This window comes from Astyanax mexicanus, chromosome 15 (genome assembly GCF_023375975.1).
Source record: "Astyanax mexicanus isolate ESR-SI-001 chromosome 15, AstMex3_surface, whole genome shotgun sequence".
Lineage (NCBI taxonomy): Eukaryota > Metazoa > Chordata > Actinopteri > Characiformes > Acestrorhamphidae > Astyanax > Astyanax mexicanus.
In genome coordinates, this window is record NC_064422.1 from 44,428,762 (window position 1) to 44,442,388 (window position 13,627).

General features: G+C 41.7%; 1 protein-coding gene across 2 annotated transcripts in view; it reads left to right on the top strand.

Annotated features, from left to right (window-relative positions):
* The window catches only part of thrab (thyroid hormone receptor alpha b), a 285,484-nt gene that overhangs the window by 154,725 nt on the left and 117,132 nt on the right, over positions 1–13,627 (top strand). For both annotated transcript variants that reach the window (XM_049464647.1, XM_049464648.1), the window contains exon 4: positions 5,590–5,667. The gene's annotated coding sequence lies outside the window, so the exon portion shown is untranslated. The remainder of the gene's footprint in view (positions 1–5,589; positions 5,668–13,627) is intronic.

The window sequence follows — 13,627 nt, forward strand, 5'->3', positions numbered from 1 at the left end:
GTAAATGTGCATTAAATGTTTTTATGGTTCTCATGATTCTGTAATGAAGCATGTTGTAGATTTTTCACATTTTGGTACCTAACAACCACAAACTTAAAGAAACATTACATCGTTTTTTTTATTTATTTTAAAATGTCTACCATGAATTTGGTGTCAGGTGTGTTTGTGACTCTGCAGACAGGCAGCAGTTTAACGTGGCGAGGCTGCACCTGTCTGAGCGAGCGCGAGAGCGTCTGAGAGAGAGAGAGAGAGAGAGCGTGAGAAAGACATGAAGAGACATGAAGTGAAAAGGCAGAGTGGAAGAAACGGCGTGCAGCTTCAAAGCCCCGGCAGCGCGGGCACGGGGGACCTGGCAACCCGCCACCACCCAACAGCTCAGATGTTTTATTCAGCTCCAGCCATCGCTTTATGATCCTCTCATTGCTCTGCTGCTTGGCACACACACACACACTTACACACACACAATCACGCACACTTACACACACACTCACACACACACAATCACGCACACACAGTCCTAGACGAATCGTTGTGTAGAGGCGTACGAGTCACAGCTGCTCCTGCACCTCAGTCAGGTATGCTGATGATATAAACACATATATTAAACCATCTGCCAGCAGGAAGCAGGAATGCTTCAGAACTGACGCTGATTTCTGTAGTAGAGCACATCACAGCATATCACAGTGCATCACAGTACATCACAGTGTATTACAGTGCATCACAGTGCATCACAGTACATCACAGTACATCACAGTGTATTACAGTGTATCACAGTGCATCACAGTGCATCACAGTGCATCACAGCATATCACAGTGCATCACAGTGCATCACAGTGCATCACAGTACATCACAGTGTATCACAGTACATCACAGTGTATTACAGTGCATCACAGTGCATCACAGTACATCACAGTGTATCACAGTACATCACAGTGTATTACAGTGTATCACAGTACATCACAGTGTATTACAGTGCATCACAGTGCATCACAGTACATCACAGTGCATCACAGTGTATCACAGTGCATCACAGTGCATCACAGTGCATCACAGCATATCACAGTGCATCACAGTACATCACAGTGTATCACAGTACATCACAGTGTATTACAGTGTATCACAGTGTGTCACAGTACATCACAGCATATCACAGTGCATCACAGTACATCACAGTGTATTACAGTACATCACAGTGTATTACAGTGTATCACAGTACATCACAGTACATCACAGTGCATCACAGTGCATCACAGTGCATCACAGTACATCACAGCATATCACAGTGTATTACAGTACATCACAGTGTATTACAGTGTATCACAGTACATCACAGTGCATCACAGTGCATCACAGTGTATTACAGTGCATCACAGTGTATTACAGTGCATCACAGTGCATCACAGTACATCACAGTGCATCACAGTGCTTCACAGTACATCACAGTGTATCACAGTACATCACAGTGTATTACAGTGCATCACAGTACATCACAGTGTATTACAGTGCATCACAGTGCATCACAGTACATCACAGTGCATCACAGTGTATCACAGTACATCACAGTGCATCACAGTACATCACAGTGTATTACAGTGCATAACAGTGTAACACAGTGTATACATCACAGTACATCACAGTGTATTACAGTGCATCACAGTGCATCACAGTACATCACAGTGCATCACAGTGTATCACAGTACATCACAGTGTATTACAGTGCTTCACAGTACATCACAGTGTATCACAGTACATCACAGTGTATTACAGTGCATCACAGTACATCACAGTGTATTACAGTGCATCACAGTACATCACAGTGCATCACAGTACATCACAGTGTATTACAGTGTATAACAGTGCATCACAGTACATCACAGTGCATCACAGTACATCACAGTGTATTACAGTGCATAACAGTGCATCACAGTACATCACAGTGTATTACAGTGCATAACAGTGCATCACAGTACATCACAGTGTATTACAGTGCATAACAGTGCATCACAGTACATCACAGTGTATTACAGTTAGGGGTGTCACGATCTCGATATTTTATCGAAATCGATCGAAATGAGGTCATGGTCTCGAGTATCGAAGTCAAAACGAGAATCGACGATCCCTCCCGCGCGCGCTACGCAAATGGGGCAGCACCAACACAGCGCATCCTATTCATTTAAATAGAGAGAGCCCGCCCTCAGTTCTGCTGTGTGAGAGGTAGGGCTGGACCCGAATATTCGGGTATTCGGATATTCGTTCGTTGAGTAGGTATTCGGTTTTTAATTTTGGTATTCGGATATTCGTTTTTTTTCTCCTTTCCAGAGTTCCACCTCACTCTAACCACTTCTGTTTTCGCGGGTCCCGTCAGAATATCTTGCGCGCGGGACAGAACTGAACTGTTATTGGCTGGAGCGGGAGTTTAATCCAGACGATGCGGGAGCAAATTAATAAATAGTTAAGAAAACTGTAATAATTGTAAAAAAAAAAAAAAAACTAAAGAAAACTCTCAACGCGCAGGATGGACCGACACACACACGCACACACCGATGGTGTTTGGACTGGGGTAAGGAACGGGACCGCACTATTCAGCGCTGCTGTTTTAATAAATATATAAGTAAATTTGAAGCATTAAATGTAGTTTATTTAATTTATATTAGGAACGTGGGGCGGGAGCGGCAGAAATGTGTATGTGGCGGGCGGGCGCGGGATTAAAAGAAGCAATTTTTTTGCGGCGCGGTAACGAGACAGAAACGCGGGAGCGTGGAAGAGTGGGTTTAAAAATCAGTCTCGCGCAGACCTCTATTATACATGATAAAAAAAATGCAGGCTCTTCGAAACTGATTTATATAATAAAACGTAAGGGGTAATGTGGCAACAGTAGGGGCTAAATCGGTTACAAAAGCCTGGCCTACAAAAATGATGTCTGAACGAATTTCCTCTTATCTAATATAATTTAAAATGGTTTAAAAATATAAAATAATTTCTAAGCAAACGAAATATTTAATATTGAGCTTATAGCCCAAGTGCAAAAATACAAAATCAGTAATACGGCTATGCCCTGCACAATGCTTAAACCGAAATAGACCAAGTACAATAACGTCATTAACAATGACTTTCCTCTACTCTAATATAATTTAACATGGTTTAAAAATATAAAATAATTTCTAAACAAACGAAATATTTAATATTGAGCTTATAGCCCAAGTGCAAAAATACAAAATCAGTAATATGCCCTGCACAATCCTTTAACCGAAATAGACCAAGTACAGTTTACAATGACTGTCCTCTAATATAATTACCAATGTTTAAGAATATAAAAATACTTCCTGAACAAACGTTTTTTTTGTTTGTTTTTTTAAGCAAATAGCCTAAGTGTGAAAACACAAACAGCAATTTACTGGGCTGGCTTGCGCAGCGGAGAAACCGTGCAGCAGCAGCCTCCTAGCCTGCTTACGCAGCGGATAAGCCGCGTGTGGGGCAGCAGAAATTCCGGGATGAAAACACAAAGAAATCTGAGCTAAAAACACAGAAAAAATATGGGGGATAAAAACACCAAAAATCCGGGGTGAATATGTCTCGTCGGTCAGAGCAAATTGAACATTTTTCAGTGGATTAAAGGGGCCGTGATTTGCTTTTTTTTTATTTATTATTTTTACCTCTTTTTAAAAAAACGAATATTCGAATATTCGCTTCGAATCAGTGCCGAATATCCGGAGCTCAAAAAACGCTATTCGGGCCAGCCCTAGTGAGAGGCAGAGAACAGCTGCCTTTCAGCCACGGAGGAGAAACTGAAAACGGACTTATAGAATTAAAGAAAGGGCTCTCAAGTTTTGAGTGTCGGCGGGAGTGTGATCACTGTTTTTATCTGTCCAACGGGGGAGGGGGGGCGGGGGTTGGGCGCGCAGGTTTTGTATCTGTATCTAACGGAGGGGTGGGTGCGCGCAGGTGAGAGCGTGTGAACTCGCTGAAATGCGTGTGTCAGTGTGACTTGAGAACACTGACTATAGATCACAGTGAGGTGGATTAAAAATCTTAAACTTATAATTGACTACACCTGTTGCTTTCCATTGAATTAAAAAAACATCTTTCTCTCAGATAAAGTTAATAATATATCTTTCTTAAAGAAAAAAACTTGTAATTCTCAGGGACCGAGTCTTATTTTTCATGTTTAACTGTTATAGTAGGATAGAGTTCAGTTTGTTAAGGCTTTAATTGTTCCTATTTTTTTATTTTTTTTATTTTATTTTGCAGGTTGCAGTTTTAATAGTGCACACTGTTGCTACCAAAAAAGTCACTAGATGGCATTACTATATATATATTAATAAATAATAATAATAATAATAATAATAATAATAATAATAATAAATAATATATTATTTAAATTTTATGAGGCATAAAATAATAAAATGTAAATATATAATAAAAAAGAAAATCGAGAATTGAATCGAATCGTGACCCTCAAATCGGAAATAAAATCGAATCGAGGATTTAGAGAATCGTGACACCCCTAATTACAGTGCATAACAGTGTAACGCAGTGTATACATCACAGTGCATAACAGTGTATTACAGTGTATCACAGTGCATAACAGTGTATTACAGTGTATCACAGTGCATAACAGTGTATTACAGTGTATCACAGTGCATAACACTGTATTACAGTGCATCACAGTACATCACAGTATATTACAGTGCATCACAGTGTATTACAGTGCATCGCAGTGTATACATCACAGTGTATCACAGTGCATCACAGTGTATTACAGTGCATCGCAGTGTATTACAGTGCATCACAGTGTATTACAGTGTATACATCACAGTGTATCACAGTGCATCACAATGTATTACAGTGCATTGCAGTACATCACAGTGTAATACAGTGTATACATCACAGTGCATCACAGTGTATTACAGTGTAATACAGTGTATACATCACAGTGCATCGCAGTGTATTACAGTGCATCACAGTACATCACAGTGTAATACAGTGTATACATCACAGTGCATCACAGTGTATTACAGTGTAATACAGTGTATACATCACAGTGTATCACAGTGCATTGCAGTGTATTACAGTGTAACGCAGTGTATACATCACAGTGTATTACAGTGCATTGCAGTGTATTACAGTGCATCGCAGTGTATACATCACAGTGTATCACAGTGCATCACAGTGTATTACAGTGTAATACAGTGTATACATCACAGTGCATCACAGTGTATTACAGTGCATCGCAGTGTATTACAGTGTAATACAGTGTATACATCACAGTGTATCACAGTGCATCACAGTGTATTACAGTGTATTACAGTGTAACGCAGTGTATACATCACAGTGCATTGCGGTGTATTACAGTACATCGCAGTGTATCAAATTAAATCATAAACGTTGTATCTAATCACAGCACAGTGCAGTTTAAGTGCTGCTGAGCTTCAGACCAATCAGAGTGCTCATGCCTACTGGACTTCTGGACACATTGAGGCAGTGCACCTGTAGAGTGTGTATATTAGGCATATTAGTTAGGTCATAATGTTTTGGCTCCTCTGTGTATCAGTTTGAAATATTTAATGAATTTATTCTTCTTTTTACAGGCTTGTTCTGATCAGGATCACAGTGGATCTGGAGCTTACCCAAGACCCTTCAATACAGGAACCCCAGTTCATCTAAAGGTACCGTACTTTACTGAAACATCAATCACACAGCTCACCCTTTATCACAGATATACGGATGAGCCTGGGATTCAGTGTGCTAATGCTGTGGTAGTGATGTTGGATGAGCCTGGTAGCCTGCATGCTAATGCCACAGTAGTGTTATTGGATGGGGTGGGTAGCAGTGTGGGAGGAGGCCTGTAGCCTGTATGCTAACGGCACATTAGCAGTGTGGGACGAGGCCTGTAGCCTGTATGCTAACAGCACATTAGCAGTGTGGGACGAGGCCTGTAGCCTGTGTGCTAACAGAACCATAACAATGTTGGGCGAGGTGGGTAGTAATTTGGGATGAGGCCTGTAGCCTGTGTGCTAACGCTGCAGTAGTGATGTTGGACGAGGTCAGTAGTAATTCGGGACGAATCCTGTAGCCTGTATGCTAACAGCACAATAGCAGTGTGGGATGAGTCCTATAGCCTTTATGCTAACAGCACAGTAGCAATGTGGGAGTGTTTTGGTTGTAATTTGGGACAAGGCCTGTAGCCTCTGTGCTAATGCTACAGTAGTGATGTTTTGTGACATTGGACAAGGTGGCTAGTATTGTGGGACAAGGACCGTGGCTGGTGTGCTAACGCTACAGTAGCAGTGTTGGACAAGGTGGGTAGTAATTTGAAACGAGTCCTGTAGCCTGTATGCTAACAGCACAATAGCAGTGTGGGACAAGGCCTGTAGCCTGTGTGCTTATGCTACAGTAGCAGTTTGGGACGAGGCCAGTAGCCTGTGTGCTAACAGCACAATAGCAGCGTGGGACTAGGCCTGTAGCCTGTGTGCTAATGCTATAGTAGCGCTGTTTGGTAAGACTTGTAGCCTGTGTGCTATTGCTACATTAGCGATGTTTGGTAAGGCCTGTAGCCTGTGTGCTATTGCTACAGTAGCGATGTTTGGTAAGGCCTGTAGCCTGTGTGCTATTGCTACAGTAGCGATGTTTGGTAAGACTTGTAGCCTGTGTGCTAACGCTACAGTAGCGATGTTTGGTAAGGCTGGTAGCCTGTGTGCTATTGATACAGTAGCGATGTTTGGTAAGGCTGGTAGCCTGTGTGCTATTGATACAGTAGTGATGTTTGGTAAGGCTAGTAGCCTGTGTGCTAACGCTACAGTAGTGAGGTTTGGTAAGGCTAGTAGCCTGTGTGCTATTGCTACAGTAGCGATGTTTGGTAAGACTTGTAGCCTGTGTGCTATTGCTACAGTTGCGATGTTTGGTAAGGCTAGTAGCCTGTGTGCTAACGCTACAGTAGTGATGTTTGGTAAGACTTGTAGCCTGTGTGCTATTGCTACAGTAGCGATGTTTGGTAAGGCTAGTAGCCTGTGTGCTAACGCTATAGTAGTGATGTTTGGTAAGACTTGTAGCCTGTGTGCTATTGCTACAGTAGCAATGTTTGGTAAGGCTAGTAGCCTGTGTGCTAACGCTACAGTAGTGAGGTTTGGTAAGGCTAGTAGCCTGTGTGCTATTGCTACAGTAGCGATGTTTGGTAAGACTTGTAGCCTGTGTGCTATTGCTACAGTAGCGATGTTTGGTAAGGCTAGTAGCCTGTGTGCTAACGCTACAGTAGTGATGTTTGAAAAGGCTAGTAGCCTGTGTGCTATTGCTACAGTAGCGATGTTTGGTAAGGCTAGTAGCCTGTGTGCTATTGCTACAGTAGCGATGTTTGGTAAGGCTAGTAGCCTGTGTGCTAACGCTACAGTAGTGATGTTTGAAAAGGCTAGTAGCCTGTGTGCTATTGCTACAGTAGCGATGTTTGGTAAGGCTAGTAGCCTGTGTGCTAACGCTACAGTAGCGATGTTTGGTAAGACTGGTAGCCTGTGTGCTAACGCTACAGTAGCGATGTTTGGTAAGACTGGTAGCCTGTGTGCTATTGCTACAGTAGCGATGTTTGGTAAGATTGGTAGCCTGTGTGCTAACGCTACAGTAGCGATGTTTGGTAAGATTGGTAGCCTGTGTGCTAACGCTACAGTAGCGCTGTTGGGCTATGTCTGTAGTAATTTGGTACAAGGATTGCTCTGATTTGCAGGTTAGCTTGTAGGAAGGAGACTGGGTACAGCTGACTGATGTATTAATATTATTTGGTGTACTAACCTTCTATACCTGTACTATTAGGTTTAGTACATAGTATATAACAGGGGTGTCCAAAATTGTTGGGGGCCAGAAGGAGAAATATATTTGAAGTCACGGGCCACAGACTCTGTAATAAAACAAATAATGAAATATACCACTTTAAATAATACATTTTCCTGATTATTTCATTTATACACCATTTTACTTTACTTACTATCTTTATCTTTGACAGTGTTGTGTAAACTAAGAATTTTCAAATTGATGTTTAATTTCATGATGTCTCTTAATATTAAACTTCTTAATTACGGCAACTTTTAGACTCTTTTGCCCTTTTTCTGTGCTAGAAATGCGCACCCTCCGCTTTAAGACTCTTTGGCCCTTTTTTTGTGCTACAAATGCGCACTCTCTCCACTTTTAGACTCTTTGGTCCGTTTTTTTGCGCTAAAAATGTGCACCCTCTCCGCTTTTAGACTCTTTGGCCCGTTTTTCTGTGCTAAAACTGCGCACCCTCTCCACTTTTAGACTGTTTGGACCATTTTTCTGCGCTAGAAATGTGCACCCTCTCCACTTTTAGACTCTTTGGCCTGTTTTCTGTGCTAGAAATGCACACTCTCTCCGCTTTTAGGCTCTTTGGCCCATTTTTCTGTGCTAAAACTGCGCACCCTCTCCACTTTTAGACTCTTTGGCCTGTTTTCTGTGCTAGAAATGCACACTCTCTCCGCTTTTAGACTCTTTGGCCCATTTTTCTGCGCTAAAACTTCACTCTCTCCGCTTTTAGACTGTTTGGACCATTTTTCTGCGCTAGAAATGTGCACTCTCTCCGCTTTTAGACTCTTTCGCCCGTTTCTGACACCTAGCGTTTAAACTTTGAATCTCACATTATAAAAACCTGCTTAACAGCGGGCCAACTTTCATTCTATTACTAAAATACATCGAGGGCCGCTCCAAAAAAGTAGTTGAACGCTTTTTTTAGTTTGGACACTCCTTGTTTATATCTTTATTTACCATAGTATTATCTTTATTTAATATAGTATATATTAATTATATGGTATTAGTCTTCAGTAGTATGCAGTTGGGATGCCACTTTGCCTTAGCACTTTAGCTGCAGTTAAAAACTAAAAAAATAAAATAAAATTAAAATAAAATTGGACAGCTTCCCCGTCTTGACCAGCTGAATACATCAGTAATCTGAGAGTGCGTGAGAGTGAGCTGCTCTGAGTGAAAGTGTGTGAGACGTATGCTGTTCCTGGGCCAGGGCTGTGATGTGGGGTGGGTTCAGTGCCCGGTTGATGGTTGTGCGTGGGCGTGCATATACGCGTGTGTTTGTGCATGCGTCTACATGCGTTAGTGTCTATTGGAAGCAGCTGTGTTGCGCCGCTGCCTCTGTAGGAGCTGTAACGACCTGTTTATCCACAGATCTCAGGCTGTAGAGTCTAGTTTAGGGTCTAAACAACAAGTTTTTGCATTTATAGACACTATAAAGCTCTCAGTCCAACCGTGAAGCGCTGCGGTCGTCACAGCAATGTCAACTGTCCCAAATATTTGCCACCAGAGCTCGAGCCGTACATGGACACGTTCCTGAGATGCTTCTCTCAGACAAACATATAGACGCACCCAGATATCTGAGAGAAAGTGTTTATAGAGGAGACTGACAGTATAATCCTGCTCTGCTGGTTTTGAGTGTGACTAGTTGAGTCTACTACACACTATACACTATGTAAACCTGTTATTACATTACATTACTCTTCTTTCTTTCTAAATTAAGCGTATTAAAAAGAGTTTATATTTATTTTGTTGAAGTAGCTGGGACAAAATATCAACTCTTAATCACTTGGTATCCTCAGTGCATAAATTATTTATAGTATGTATTTATAGTTGTTTAAACTATAATGAACGATAACGAAAAAATATATATAATAATAAAATGCTTCTCCGGCGAGCTTTTGTTTACATTCCTCCCCTGTTTCTCTCTCTCTGTTGCGCTTGGCGTAACTTAAGTTTCTGCTAGTTCTCATTTTTCCACCCGTTCTTGGTCTCCCTATCTCCTTATAAGGGTGTTTCTTTTCCTGTGAGTAACAGTGTTTTTATTTATTATTATTTTTATTATTTTTCCTTTATTTCTTCTTGGGTTTACCTGCTTTGAGATCAACTGTTCTGCAATTGGGGTCAACAACCCTCTGGGCTGGAGAGCTACTAGTCTGAAATCCCTAAGAGATTTATTTTACCTACTGTAGGTTTTGTTTGGTATGTATTTGTGTATAAATAAAGCTTACTTACTTATTATGGTATTTTAGCACAGCAGCATGTTGTGCTCTGTAGCCTCAGTTCTGGGTGTAGCTGAGGACAGTGATGCTCACCGGGGGACGTCTGTATCTGTGTTTTTCTCTGTCCCCGCATTAGATAAAGACAAGATAAAGACGGGAACATGTAGGGTAATTCACAGGGATATATAGCAGATGATATAATGAGCAACAGGAAGGAACAGGACCAATGTTCTCCTGACTACGGGACAAATCAGCCGCGGCTTAAGCAGAACTATCAGAGCAGATTTCAGCTTTATATAATCTTTAGAATGAACTGTGCTGTTCGGCCGTCTGTGAGGACAGGGAGGAAGGTGTGAGGATGAGGGTGAGGTAGTCTGAGTGTGGGTTTGGCACGTGTAAAAATGTGTGTTTAGCTTTTTAGAGATGCGCTGAGTCTGAATTTTGTCAAATGATGTAATAAATATTGGTTAAAAATGAGAAAAACGAGAAAAACTAGCCAAACGTCAGTAATGTTCCCTCACTCACACTCTTTACTGTCTCAGTTTTTGTGATTTTGGGTTTTGTTCATTTTCTTCTGTTTATTTTAATCCATTATATTTGTTTTACACCTTGAATAATTAATGTGAAATTTGATGCAGCAGCTCCTGCAGGCCAGGTGCAGTAACTGCAGGATAATGATGAACCTTTAATGATTCTTTGCACGAGGACACTGCTACCACACACACACACACACACACACACACATATATATATCACACACAGCCAACGGTCCATGACTGAATGCATGAAAGAATCCTAAGCTCCTTCATATGCACTTTACAGAACACTGCTGCCCTATTACTCTGTGTGTATATGTGTGTGTGTGTGTGTGTGTGTGTGTGTGTGTATGTGTGTATGTGTGTGTGTGTGTATGTGTGTGTGTATGTGTGTGTATGGTGTGGGTGTGTGGATGGTGTGTGTGTGTGTGTGTGTGTGTGTGTGTATGTGTGTGTGTGTGTGTGTGTGTATGGTGTGGGTGTGTGGATGGTGTGTGTGTGTGTGTGTGTGTGTGTGTGTGTATGTGTGTGTGTGTGTGTGTGTGTGTATGGTGTGGGTGTGTGGATGGTGTGTGTGTGTGTGTGGATGGGTTTATCTGACCCTATAAGCAGCATTCCTCCTGTGAAACCAGATTCAAACTGGGCTGTGAGAGATAATGGGGCCTATTCATCCATACCACTTAATCAATCTCTCTCTCTCTCTCTCTCTCTCTCTCTATCTCTATCTCTTTTTTTCCCTAACAAGGTCCCCCAGTCCTCTCATTTTTCTTAACTCTCTTCTTTATACACTTTCTTTTCTGTACGTCGCGCCTTACATACAATCAGACTATCAGTATTCAGCTCTGTCTCGCCCTTATCTCTCTCTGTCTCTCTCTGTCTCTCTCTCTCTCTCTCTCTCTCTCTCTCTCTCTCTCTTTCTTTCTTTCTCTCTCTTTAGGTTAGTGCTGCAAGTCAGTGCACGCATGCATGTCTTAAACAAGACTATATGGGTTCAACAGATTACAGTGCTGGAGATTCTGTATCTACTGTAACTGTAGATTAATTACAGAGCAATATGGGTACAACAGATTACAGTGCTGGTGATTCTGTATCTACTGTAACTGTAGATTAATTACAGAGCAGTATGGATACAACAGATTATGGTGCTGGTGATTCTGTATCTACTGTAACTGTAGATTAATTACAGAGCAGTATGGGTTCAACAGATTACAGTGCTGGTGATTCTGTATCTACTGTAACTGTAGATTAATTATGAAGAAATCAATATTTGGTGGAATAACCCTGGTTGGTTTTTAATCACAGTTTTCATGCATCTTGGCATCATGTTCTCCTCCACCAGTCTTACACACTGCTTTTGGATAACTTTATGCTGCTTTACTCCTGGTGCAAAAAATTCATGCAGTTCAGTTTGGTGGTTTGATGGTTTGTGATCATCCATCTTCCTCTTGATTATATTCCAGAGGTTTTTAATTTGGTAAAATCAAAGAAATTCATCATTTTTAAGTGCTCTCTTATCTAAGTACACGCAGATTCTACAACAATAGCATCTTTCACCCGCAGCACGGCGTCTCCGTTACACTCTCGCCTCACCTTCACACACACCTTCCCTCTCCTCCAGCCTCATTCTCACCGTGCTCAGGATACACACTCTGGCACACCAGTGCACCATCAAACACACACCGGAGTACAGCAGCGCTTCATTCTCACCAGGACCCGAGCGAGCGGTCTGAACCGGATACATATGGAGAATCTGGATCAGTGTATATGAGCAGTGTGTTATCACCGTGCGCTGTGTTTACTGATATCCGTGCTCTCCGTGCTCTGTGAGCTGCTAATGTTTGACCAGCATAAAGAGGACAAAGATCATGTGGGACGTATACTTATCACCCAGCTGCCGGCGGAGAGGACGGGGGGGTGGGGGGGTTGGGCTCCTGGATCATTTCCCTTTATGTGGCGGCAGAACCGACTCATATAGACGTGAAGGTTGTCAGTAACTGAGCAGGTTTTAGCCTTTGTTTGTGCTTTTTGCAGAACTGCAGACTGTATTCATTAACTTGCACTGATTACAGCCTGTCATTTCTCTTTATAGAACCTGTTAAACTGAAGGAACACCTGACAGAAGCTCTAATTTGGGTATAATAGCAAGACTTTAGCATTTTATACACATGCTGTGATGTTAGCACTCATCAGCGCTTCCCCAAAAAATCTCCCAAATAGGCTTATGTTTATATTAGGTGTGGTCGATATGGCCCTAAAATAATATCACGATATTTCATGATATTTTCGATGATATAATGATACTCTACATCAGGGGTGTCCAAACTTTTTTTGTTGGGGGCCAGAAGGAGAAATATATTTGAAGTCACGGGCCACAGACTCTGTAATACAACAAATAATGAAATATACCACTTTAAATAATACATTTTCCTGATTACTTTCATTTACACACCATTTTACTTGACTTACTCTCTTTATCTTTGACAGTGTTGTGAAAACTAAGATTTTTCCAATTGATGTTTCATTTCATGATGTCTCTTAACTTCTTAATTACGACAACTTTTAGACTCTTTTGCCCTTTTTCTGCGCTAAAACTGAGCACTCTCTCAGCTTTTAGACTCTTTGGCCCGTTTTTCTGCGCTGGAAATGCGCACTCTCTCAGCTTTTAGACTCTTTGGCCCGTTTTTCTGCGCTAGAAATGCGCACCCTCTCCGCTTTAAGACTCTTTGGCCCGTTTTTCTGCGCTAGAAATGCACACTCTCTCCGCTTTTAGACTCTTTGCCGAGTTTCTCTGCGCTAGAAATGCGCACCCTCTCCGCTTTTAGACTCTTTGGCCCGTTTTTCTGCGCTAGAAATGCACACTCTCTCCGCTTTTAGACTCTTTGGCCCGTTTCTGACACCTAGCGTTCAAACTTTGAATCTCACATTATTAAAACCTGCTTAACAGCGGGCCAACTTTCATTCTATTTCTGAAATACCTCGCGGGCCGCTCCAAAAAAGGAAACGGGCCGGAAATGCGCAAATGGCCCGCGGGCCGTAGTTTGGACTCCCCTGCTCTAGGCGATATGACAAAA